At 44.8% G+C, this 12,464-nt stretch overlaps 1 long non-coding RNA gene across 1 annotated transcript in view; it reads right to left on the reverse strand.

The window, feature by feature from the left end:
* Positions 1-5,145: 5,145 nt before the first annotated feature.
* LOC131487680 (uncharacterized) overlaps positions 5,146-12,464 on the reverse strand; it is a 32,643-nt gene continuing 25,324 nt past the window's right edge. Inside the window, exon 2 of the long non-coding RNA XR_009249881.1 lies at positions 5,146-5,443. This is a non-coding gene — a long non-coding RNA (uncharacterized LOC131487680). The remainder of the gene's footprint in view (positions 5,444-12,464) is intronic.

Genomic DNA, 12,464 nt, shown 5'->3' on the forward strand with positions numbered 1-12,464 from the left:
CAAGGGAAGGGCGCCAAGGGCTCTCTCTAGACACTTGAAGTTATTGTCAGAGTTCGATGGCTAAGCTCTCCAATATGGTAGCCACCAGCCGTATGTAACTATCTAAACTTAAATTAAAATGAAATAAAACAAAAAATTTTATCCCTCAATCATACAAGCTACACGTTAAGTGTTCAATAGCTGCATGTGGCCACTGGCTACCGTATTGGGCAGTACAGATATAGGACATTTCCATCACAGAAAGTTCTCATCGTGTTGTTCTGTGAGATCCCTTTCAGTTCTATCAGGCGCTTCTGAGTCTGGACCAACTTTTCTTTCTCACCTCCCTCTTGCCACTCCCCATCATGGACTTTATTCTCCAGTCCTTCAGACGGTTCATTGTGTTCCCAATATTCTGGGTCATGTTCAATCACCATACTATTTGTTCATGTGGTCCCCTCTTCCTAAAATGTCCATCCTCTACCAATAACTGCCTATTCCAATAAAATCCTGCTCTCTCTTCAAGGCCTAGGTCATATGCTGACTCCCTCTGTCTTCTAGGTAGACACTGTTTTCTCTTGAGAGCTTCCAAAGCTGCACGTTCATCTCACAGGACTACAAACAATGATTCTAATTGGATGTTTGCCTGTCTTGTCTCCCCTGCTCACTGTGTGCCCTTGAGGGCAGACACCTGCCTGGTTCATCTCTGTGTCTCCAGGGCTACAGTTCTGGAAGGAAAAGTTTCTCGAACACTATCATGAAGGCTCTGAGTGGGACAGTTGTGTAATAATATTTGCACATAAAATGCCTTGAGCTTTGCAGGTGATACATTGCATTCACCTTCTCTGAGCCTCAACGCACAGGTAGATGGGCACTATTTCCCCCAACTCTCAGATGGGGGAACAGAGGCTCAGAGATGGGCCATCATCCAAGACGACTCAGCTAGAGATGGCAGAGCAACATTTGGCCAGAGGTCATCCTGCCTCTTGTTTGAGGGCGTGGTCTGTGGAGGCAGCCTGGCAGATCTTCATTTGCTTAATGGAGCTAGGACTGGACCCAGGACAAGTTGTTCCAATGAGGCAGGAGGTTCAGGGCAGCCACACACGGATGCATGCCCCTTCCCACCCACACCTCCTTCCCCAGAGCGACGACTTGCTGTTGAGACGCTTTCTCAGGCTTCATTCCTCTGGATGGTGCCGGGTCAGGCCAGGAACCCACACTTGACCTCTCCTTTTCCTCCCTAACTGCCATGTGTTGCTTCCGGCTAACTCAGGCACAGCAGAAAGGCTGGAAGAGAGAAGGTATCCCGGGCCTTCCCTTTTGCCTGAGCTTCAGGTCAGATGCTCTAATCTCCCTTCTGTCCTCAGAGCCACCATTTCCACGGCAGACCTAGGTGAGCTGGGCAGTTTCATGATGACATAAAAAAAATATTTCTTTCCTGCAAGAAGCTTGAGTGTCATAACTAACTGGGCACCTTATCACTGAGGCTCTTCCTGCCTAAGGAGAGACATTTTATACTCAAAACTCACTAAAAAGAGTAGACAAAACAGGGGAAGGAAACCCAGGTTGTCAGGCACAGTCTGTTCCCCCCCCCCAACATCGCCCCTCCCCGTACAGGGCTCTGGGGGGCAGCTCTGAGGGGCAACAAAAGCCATTGTCAAAGCGTGAGTTCTGGCCACAATCACCTCCATTTCTGTTTTTCTGCCCTTGCCCTCCTTCCTCTTTTCATTCTCACTTTCTTGAAAGCTTCCCGTTTCTCTCTTCTGCACACACCTTCAGTCTCCCAGTGAGTCCCCCAGGTATTGTGTGGCCCCATGGGGGTGCATTCAGTGCAGAAAATACTTTGATGTGTCCTGTCTGAGCCCCAGCTGACCACCTCTGCCTCCCTCTTGAACCCACTGTAAGTTCTCTGCTTGATGCTTTGAGCTCCTGAGTCTGTGAGTACAACGGGTCTGAAGTGTGAGCCAACATCCACTTAGGAGGAGGGAAACACCTGTGCCAAAGGAGCCAGGTCAATTGCTCACTCACAGATCACCTTTCTCTCCTGCCCTGACCACTCAGCTTCAGGCCTCCTGTGCTATTTTGACCATGGCAACTTGGTTTTACTCTTGTTGTTCCTGATCCAACTTTCTCCCTGTATGGGACATTAATCAAACTTAATCTTTAGTTTAAAACAAGCCTGACAACCTGCTGCCTGTTCTCGGTGATGCTTCTGCCCTGGTTTGGCATTTTCCACCAGGAACTGTCCCCAGCTCTGTTTAAGCCCTTTATATGACCTGAACTTCTTCTAAAACTAAGCGTGGTAATGTAGAGGTCAAGAGCACAGCCCCTACTGTCAGACTAGCTGTGTTTGAACCCTACCTCTGGTCACTTCCTAGTTGTGTAACCGTGGACATATTATTTTGCCTTTCCAGGCTTCCATTCTCTTCTCTATAAGAGGTAGGGATTGTAATACCCATCTCACGCAGGTGTTGTAAAGATTCAGTGCAATGAGATATTGAAAGGACTTCTAATAGTGTCTGGGAGATAGACATGGCTCGATAAATATCAGCCATTATCCTTATTTTTATTTTCATTCATTTCCAAATAGGAAAAAAACTTCCCTTTTTCCTAAGATCTGAAAATGTCTTCAAGAAATTTTTCATGAAAGACCAACCATTGAAGGGATCCTGGATTTCCCAGAGGTCCACGATAGGAGCCACATGGGATGGCTCTAATCATGGACCTCTGGGAAATCCACAATACTTCTGTTTTTTTTTTCAACTAGCTCAGAACTCAGCATGTTTTCTGTCCGTGAGCTGTCTTCATGCCTGTACACTGATTAGCTACAGACGCATCTGCATTAAGAGTGATTTTATTTTCAGATCTACAAACAGCACCAGTTATCTCTCTTTACAAGGCCAGGGAAGGGTCATAAGGTCAGAGCTCTAGCACAATTCTGGAGACTGTCCCCCTGACCCAGGGAGATCCAGAGGTCTCTCTCTCTTGGCTGCTAATTACCCCAACCCTCACATCCTTTAAGCCTACAGGGCCAATAGCGTCTAGAGATGACTCAATTGCAGAGCAGGGCTGGTTGTGTGAGCAAGAGGGACTGAGGCTGGGAGAAGAGGGAAAGCAGGAACCGGAAACACCACAACAGATGGAAACTCCTCTCTTGAGAATTTGACAATGAAGTTCAAAGGAGTATGAGCCAAAACCTAAGTGGAATTTAGGCAGATGCTAAAAACCAAGGAGCCCAACTTGATAGAGCATAGAGCAGGCAGACAGTGTATGGGAAATAGATGGCAACAGAGATCAGACAGCAGAGTAGTGCGAGAAGCTAACAGCAAGATGCACAGGCAGGAATTCTACTAAAGAGTTCAAAGCTGATACCCCATGCCCCATACTCCTGTGTGATATGGAGCCAACTTCAGGAAAGCCTAGAAACCATCCCTAAGTGAGGGCTTAGGCAAGTGGGACAGAATTTGTAGCCTGCTGCTGGGGTTCAGAGCTAGGGCTCTAGTCTTCCCTCCCAGGTTCTAGAAGGTCAGGGAAGTGGGTTAGCGCCACAGGGAGCATAGAAGTACAAAGATACAGCACAGTGCTTTGACCTGAGCTTAGTGCCCTCTTACCTCTTGGTACCCAGTGTGGTTTGCCTTCCTGGCACCCATCCCCTCATTTTTCGTAATGGCCCTTGATAGTCTCTGGCCATCTTGTCTCTATTCTCAATCACCATGCTTTGTGTAGAGTCCCCACTTCCAGCTTTCAGAGTACACCATGTGACCACATCTGGCCAGTCACAGCACTGTACCTCCCTGGCCACTGAGATTGGTTCAGAGAAGAGCAGTCACCTTAGGTAGCTGGTGTTGCTGCAGCCATCTTGTCACCACGTGGAGCAGAGACTGAAGGATGAAAAAGAGCAGAGCAAAGAGGAGGGGCAGAAGGAGACCGGGTCCTAATGGCTTTGTTGGAGCCCTTGAATCCAGTCCTGCCCAGAGCTAGCCCCTGCCCCTGGGTTTTTCAGTTGCATTTATCAATAAATTCCCTGTTAGGCTAAATCAGTTTGGTTTGGCTTTTCTGTCACTTTCAACCAAGGCATCCCAACTAAAGGCTGAAACAGTGAAGAGAGCCTTTTTCCAGACCCCCTTGCCCATTGATAGATTGCCGGGTCCTGGTATATTATGAGGCCATGTTCCCATTGGCCCAGGACCTGGGTAAAGCTCAGGCTATAGGTGACTGACCTTACTATGAGCACCCTAGCAGGCTTGGGTTGGCAGAACAACCCAATGAGCGGAGACACAGAAAACTAGGTTCTTCCTGATGTCTTATATTCTGGTTTCATATCTCCATCTGCCACTGAAGGAGTTTAGTAGGCTGCCACTATAGTTAAAAAAAAATTTTTTTAACGTTTATTCATTTTTGAGAGACAGAGAGAGACAGAGAGTGAGCAGGGGAGGGTAAGAGAGAGAGAGAGAGGGAGACACAGGATCTGACGCAGGTTTCAGGCTCTGAGCTGTCAGCACAGAGCCTGATTCGGGGCTCGAACTCAACGAACCATGAGATCATGACTTGAGCCGAAGTCAGATGCTTAACTGACTGAGCCACCCAGGTGCCCCAGGTTGCCACCATTTTGGACCATAATGGTTGCACTTCACCTTAAAAAAAATCTATATGTATATCTATATCTATCTATCTATCTATCTATCTATCTATACATAAAAACTCTTTCTTGGAACACCTGGGTGGCTCAGTCTGTTAAGTATCCGACTTTGGCTCAGGTCATGATCTCACAGTGAGTTTGAGCTCCCGGTTGGACTCTGTGCTGACAGCTCAGAGCCTGGAGTCTGCTTCAGATTCCGTGTCTCCCCCTCTCTCTCCGTCCCTCCCTGCTCATGCTCTCTCTCAAAAATAAATAAAATAAGCACTTAACACAAAACAAAAAAACCTCTTTCTTGCATGGAAGAACCAAGGTAGAGAAAAGTATAAAGATGATCCTACTCTAAGGCACGTCCCTGAGCTAATCGGAATGAGAACCCCAAACCCCCTTTGAAACTTTTTATGACAAATAGCAAAAGCATCCATTGCTGTTAAATCTCTCTCTACTGTTCCTTCACACAGGTCCCAAATTTGAGGACTTAGTTGCCATATGTATTAAAGTAGGGCAGCTGCTGAAACAAGACACCTCCAAATGTCTCACCATAACTTAAATTTATTTCATGTTCTCATAATAGCATCAAATTGGGGCACAGTTCACAGGGCGGGCTTCTTCTGTGCAGTCGTCACTCAGGGGTCCAGGCTGATGGAGGCTCTGTCGTCTTCAACACTTGAGTTCCTCTCAATCTCAGCCGGCTGGATGAGCCAAGGAGCTGCTGTGTGGGAGGCTGTTATGGGCCGGGCTTGAAAGTGATGCAGGTAACATCTCATTCCGTGGACTAGAATTCCGTTTTGTGCCCACAGCGAAATGCAAGGGAGACTGAAATGGAGTCTGTGTGCCCAGGAAAGAGGAAAACATGTAGCCATCAGTCACTGCTAGTGCGTTTGATGTTTCTTTTCTGAATTCTGAATGGCGCTTTGATCTCACAGTTTCTTTTTTGGTTTCTTTTTGTGGATCTTTGCAAGGCACAATAGATTTGGGGCTAGAAGACCAGCCCTAGAGACGCTAATTATTTCCTCTTTGTACATTCAGCTGGATATTCAATGCATACTTGTTGAATGAATACGTGAATTCAAGAAGATAAAAAGAAACGGAGTCTGTTAAGGGGAATATATTGTTTATCAGACCCAGAAGTTTCAGTTGTTAACAACTGGGGGAAATGAGATAAAATTTGCTATTTAGCTCTAGAAATCTAATTTTCTTAGAATTTTTGCATAAGTTGTCTTATTTTACCATCTTAGTTTTAATAATATGTGAACATCATAGAAAGAAAAAATTTAAAGAAGTAGAAACAGATAGAGATGCTCTTTCCCATTAAACTCAACTATTATCGAGTACCTCTTAACTTTGGCAATCCTCTGCATGCTTAAGAAAACTGCATTCTCTTTTTCAGTGCCTCCAATATGCAAAAAGTCCTGGGTTCTCAGCTCATTCTCTGCTTGTCTCCTTCACAGCTGCTGGAGCTTGGATGTTGAAATTCCTCACCAGGCTTTGCAATAGTATAGCTTCCCCCTGCAATACTGAGACTTAGTGCTCCTTTTGAAACCATTTGAGGAGTGCCTGGCTAGCTCAGTCGGTAGTCAGTAGTCGGGGTTGTGAGTTCAAGCCCCACACTGGGTGTAGAGATTACTTTAAAAAAATAAATAAATAAGGGGCACCTGGATGGCTCAGTCGGTTAAGGGTCTGACTTCGGCTCAGGTCATGATCTCACGGTTTGTGAGTTCAAGTCCCATGTTGGGATCTGTGTTGACAGCTCAGAGCCTGGACCCTGCTTCAGATTCTGTGTCTCCCTCTCTCTTTCTCTGCCCCTCCCCTACTCACACTCTGTGTGTGTCTCTCTCTCAAAAACAAATAAACATTAAAAATTTTTTAAATAAATAAATTAAATTAAAAAATAATAACAGTTTCTTGTTTAAAATAAAATAAAATAAAAACATTTGACTATATGCTTTTTTAAAAACGTTTATTTATTTGTTTTGAGAGAGAGAGAGAGAGAGAGTATGAGAAGAGCAGAGAGAGGGAGACAGAGTCCCAAGCAGGCTGTGCACCAGCAGCACAGGGCTCAATGCAGGGCTTGAACTCACGAACTGTGAGATCATAACTTGAGCTGAAATCAAGAGCCGGTCGCTTAACCAACTGAGCCAGCCAGGCACCCCTGACTACACGCTTTCTAAAGTATTTCCAATAGCTAAGGTTTTCCTAGATTCTTCCAACAACTCTCTGAAGGTGGTACGAGGTCATCATCATCCCTAGCCCCATAAGGTGACTGATTCACATCCTAAGGTGGGAGCAGAGCTAGACTAGACCCCAGTTCCTCTGCTTTTCCACTAACCCATCTCCTGAAGAAGTGCTGTTTTATTCATTTCCCATAAATCCCCCCCCTCCCCACTCCTTCCTCCTGTTTTCTATTCCAGATAAGAAATGGGGGGGGGGGGAAGGTCAAGATCAAGATTAAGATTAAGATATATCTCTTTTCCTCCAGTCAACAGAGTCTGTATCCGACCCCTAAAGCGGCCCCCCAACAAAAGATGAGTAAATTGTTTGTTCATTCAACTTCCTGCCCACCTTATTTGTCAATAAGAAATTTGCATGAATTTTTCTCATGGTAAACTAAGAGGCTTTCCATTAGCGTAGGCTGTCTCTACAAGGAGTAGAACCTTTCCCCTCTAAACGTTTAGAAACATATTTTGAATATAATACAGCAGGGTTTTGATTGGTTTTGTTTTTTAAGGTATGTAGTAATTTCCTCACTCCCGTAATTACAGTTGAAGTCACTTGTTGGCAATGTATCACGAAGGGCTTAAAGAGAGAAGCTGGGTTGATTTCCACATAATGATCCAAATAAAAAAGGCTGAGAAATGAGCCCTGAGCCACTAAGCCCGCTGCAGTGTACAAAACAGGTTTATGTTCAGAAGCGGCCACTGCGTTTCCCTGATTTGCGAGCATAAAAATAAAGCATTTTCCTGTGGGTTATTTCTAACCTGCAAATTTTTTCCATAGCCAGATTTGCCTTGACCCCAGAGGTGAAACTTTAGAGAGAAATGCTTTTCACTAGCAGTTCCCATGATGTTATCAATCCCATTGTAGGACCAACAATTAATTATAACAATAAGAAAGACGTTATTCATCCAGGCCTCCCTTCCTGCTCTTAAATTCATAAAACTCCCTGCCACCTGGACAGTTGATGTGTGTGTGTGTGTGTGTGTGTGTGTGTGCACGCGCACACATATATGTGTGGCTTAAAATAACCTGATTACAATTATGTGTAAAATACACAGTGGAAAACTCTGGAAGAAAAATATCAAATACTTAAAGTAGCTATATGAATGGTGATATTAATGAGACAGGGGTCTTTTACTTTATTCTCTTTTTCTAAAATAACTATATTGCAGTTTTATTATTTTCTTTTTTTTTAATATTTATTTATTATTTTCAAAAGAGAAAGAGAGAGACAGAGCATGAGCAGGGAAGGTGCAGAGAGCGAGGGAGACACAGAATCCGAAGCAGTCCCCAGGCTCTGAGCTGTCAGCACAGAGCCTGATGAGGGGCTCAAACTCAGGAACCGTGAGATCATGGCCTGAGCTGAAGTCAAATGCTTAACTGACTGAGCCACCCAGGTGCCCTTTCACCTTACTTTTCTTTTCTTTCTTTTTTTTTTTTTTAAATGTTGTATTTATTTTTGAGACAGACAGAGAGAGAGAAAGAGAGAGTAGGGGAAGGGCAGAGAGAGAGGAAGACAGAGGATCTGAAAAGGGCTCTATGCTGAAAGCAGCGAGCCCATGAAGGGCTCGAACTCGACTTGCAAACCTAGAGATCATGACCTGAGCCGAAGTCATCTGGGTGCTCAACCGACCCAGCCACCCAGGCGCCCCAGCGTTTTTATTACCTAAATAAAATTAATATCATTAATTCAATATAAAAAGTTTTAAGTATTTTACTTTTCACTATTTATTGAGTGCCTATTATGTACCAGGGTTTGTCCTGGGGAGAACAAGAACCAGAACAGGGAGAATAAGACAGATACAGCTCTTTCTCTCATGGGAGTTCTAGTCAAAGAGGGGAGGCACGTTTCTAAGCGTTTCTAAGCACTGTGAATCGGCAGGGAACGAAGCAGGCAAATGTCCTTGACTTCCTGGAGCTTATATTCTAATTGATTTACATATTGCTTCATTTCTAATTAGCATGAGTGTCATGAAGGAAAAGTACAGAGGGCCTGCCTCATCGGAAAGACCAGAGATGATGTCCCTGAGGAAGTGAGATAGTTTCAAGGGTCTCAAATAAAATAGGGCTTTGTTTTGCCCTCCTGGACTGAGAGAGCTCTGCCAGACAGCGCAGGAGTTTCCTTAGGTGACTAAGTTCTGGCAGGTGCTCTGTGTTGAGGTCTGACTCTCGGTTCATCTGCTGTGGAGGTGCCTGGTGCAAGAAATTCACACCCTTTCCCCCCCCACCCCAAGATGCCAGTGGGGATTTGAAACCAGATTTTGATTAGTAGTCGCTGTCCATTTGTGCTTCAGCACATTGTGTCCACGAAGTCCTGATACAGAAAAAAGCAAGGCCATCCTTCCCTCGTAGTGCTGACAGTAACTAATGGACCTTCCTCTCCCAGATGGGAAAACTGGAGCTGAGAAGACAAATCCAGCATGAGCCAGAGGGCCCTCTGCTTCGCGGGTCAGGAGAAAGCAACTGCTTGATTTCGGGTTTGCCCCTCAGACTGCAGAGCTCCGGGTCACCAGCCTAAACCGCTTAATGCACATTACGCCTGGGTCTACTTGGAAATGGCTGAAGGCACTTAAATGGAATGCCCAACCTTTGTCCTCAGCCCTGAAACCACAGGTAAGTATTTAGGTCTGTGTAGTATCGATCATGCCTCCCACTGGCACCAGGAAAAACGTTGTGAAGCAAGTCAACTTTCCAGTGACAAGGAAGTCATTCCCCTAATCCACTCTCACTGGACAATCAGGTTGACAAAAACCATTAAGTTTTCTGAGATTAGAAATTCACTGTCAGAGGGAGCCATGTATAGAGTTTTCCACTCCATTACACCCAGGACAATAACCAGAGGCCAAGTGACAGGAAAAGGCTGGGGTCTGTCTTTTTAAAGTTTCCTGTGTCCTTGGGTGGAGGGAAATAAATTAGCAAGTGCCTCCCTTTTGTAGGACATGGGATATATATTATCTCATTAATCAATGCAACAGCCTACGAGGTGCATTCTGCTTATTGCATTTGTCAGAAGAATAAACTGGGGCTCAGCAGGTTTGGGTTGCTAGCTAAGATCACCCTGCTAGTTACAGTGACGTGGGGCTGAGAATCAGAATCATTGGGCTGGAGGGGTCTAGAGGCTCCTAACTTTCTCCTAAGCAGATCCACACTTTAACCATCTGGAAAACCGGTTCTGTCTGAAAGATCCCACTGTTCTGTGGCAACTGGAAGCAGGCTGGTGCTGTGGCAAAGACCACAGATTGTGGCAGATTCGTATCCATATGTCCGCCCCGCCTTTCACTGTGTGACCTTGGGGAAGTTTCTTCACCTCTCTGTCTCCTTTTCCTCCTCTAGTCATGAGGAGGTGATAACCTAAAAACCTTAGAGAACTGATGTTGTCCAGTAAAGGTGTTACAAGTAATTACACTCAAAAGCATGCATTCTGGATCATGTATCAGCACAACTTTTCTGTAAAAGACCAACAGGTAAAGTGCTCTCTGCCACATTTACTCAACTCTACTAAGCACGGAAGCAGTCACATATAGTACATAAAGGAATTGGCATGGCTGTGTGCCAATAAAACTTTATTCATGGACACTGAAATTAGAATTCACCTGACTTTCGTGTGTCAGGACACATTATTCTCTGAATTTTTTTTCAACCATTTAAAAATGTAAAGGCTTCCTCAGCTCCTGGACCATACAAAAGCAGGTGGTGGGCCTGGTTGAGTTCATGGGCTAAGGTTTGCCAATGCCAGCTCTCCAGTGCTACTCAAGGGTGGTCCAGGGATCAGCAGCCTCATTAACACCTAAAACTTTGTTGAAAATGAAACTGCATGGGCTCCACCCTAGACTTGCTGAATCTGAATCTTTAGGGAGAAGGAGCGGGAATCTGCATTTTAACAAGCTCTTGGCTATTTTCACGAACACTGGAGTTTGAGAATCACAGCTGTGGATGAACTCATACACATATGCGCAAGGATTTACATACAAGAATATTCATAGCCACATTATCTGTAATAACTTCAACCTGAAAAGAACCCAAACGTCCAGGAACTGTAAAAATGTCTAAAAGCAGTAAAAGAGATAAGTGGAATAATATTCAGGAATGAAAACGGACAAACTAGAGTCTTGTGCCATATGGATAAATACTAAAATGATGACATGGCACACACACGGAAACAGATCCAGACACAAAAGAATATGGACTCTATGATTCTATACAACAATATAAAGTTAAAAAATAAGCAAACTAGGGGCACCTGGGTGGCTCAGTTGGTTAAGTGCCAGACTCTTGGTTTCGGCTCAGATCGTGATCTCACGGTTTGTGAGTTTGAGTCCTGTGTTGGGCTCTGTGCTGACAGCGTGGAGCCTAAGCTTGGGATTCTCTCTCTCCCTCTCTGCCCTCTCCCACTGTCTCTCTCTCTCTCTCTGTCTCTCTCTCTCTCTCTCTCTCTCTCTCTCAAAATAAATAAATAAACATTTGTTTTTAAATAGGCAAACTAAATTATACCATTTTGGGGTGAATACCCAAATGACAAAACAATAAAGTGAGGCAAAGCAGTTATAACTCATTAAAGTCAGGGTCGTAATCTTTGTGGGGAAAGAAGGCAGTATGTTTAGGAAAGGACACATGAGAGGCTTCTGGGGGTTGGCAATGCCCAATTTCTTGGCCTGGGTGATTGCTACACACATGTGCTCACTTTCTGATAATTTGTTTAAGTGTGCATTTATGTTTTGTGCACTTTTCTGTATGTGTGATGCATTTCACCGTAAAAAAAAAAAAAAAAAAAATTAAAAAGAAAAATCCTGCCAGGAATGGTGACTTTCTGAGCTAGCCCTGTGTATGGAACCTGCCAGACCCACTTCACACCTTGACTTCCCGCTTGGCCGATTCCCTGTAGCCCACCCAACTGCAAGTTGCAAATTTATAGGCCAACTGAGCCCAGATGGTTTCCTGTGATAGCTGCTAGGGGCATAATAATGAATACACGTCTCCCCACACGTTCCTGAATGCGTTTTGGCAGGATTTTTACTGCAGGCAGTAAAACCTTGTTACAAAGTCCCTCACTGTCTCAGGGGCTTGGCCACGTTGCGGTTGAGCCATACTGCCTCTTGTTACAGGCAGCACGTCATCCTTGTCCCACATAGCATCCTTGAGAGCTGGCTTTCTCTCCCTTGTCCTATGAGGCTGTTTGATTGATTGTTACTAATAATCATTGCATTTCAGAAACCCAGATTCCTGTCCTCACAGCTGGAACTTCCTCTTTGCACTAATTGGAAAAACATCCTCCGGGAAATGGGGCATCTTTATTGAGTCAATCTTTGGCGATGACTATGTCAACTGGCGAGATGAAGTATACAGCAAGGAAGTGAAGGCTCTGAAACCCTCCAGGGCACTGGTCCCAGGTCTCAGTTGAAGAAGTCAGGCTGACTTGACCAGATCCCTGTATGGAAAAACTAAGGGTCACGTTAGGGAAGGGCCAGCTTGAGGGGCTGGGGTCGATCCATAAGTTCAGGAGCCATCCCAGCTAATGGTCCCCCAATTTTCTTCCCTTTCTTCCCTGAATATTAGCTGCATAATTAAGACTACATTTCCCAGACTCCCTTGCAGTTAGATATGGTCATGTGAGCAAATTATAACTAATTAGAAA

The sequence above is a fragment of the Neofelis nebulosa genome, chromosome 10 (assembly GCF_028018385.1).
Source record: "Neofelis nebulosa isolate mNeoNeb1 chromosome 10, mNeoNeb1.pri, whole genome shotgun sequence".
Taxonomy (NCBI): domain Eukaryota; kingdom Metazoa; phylum Chordata; class Mammalia; order Carnivora; family Felidae; genus Neofelis; species Neofelis nebulosa.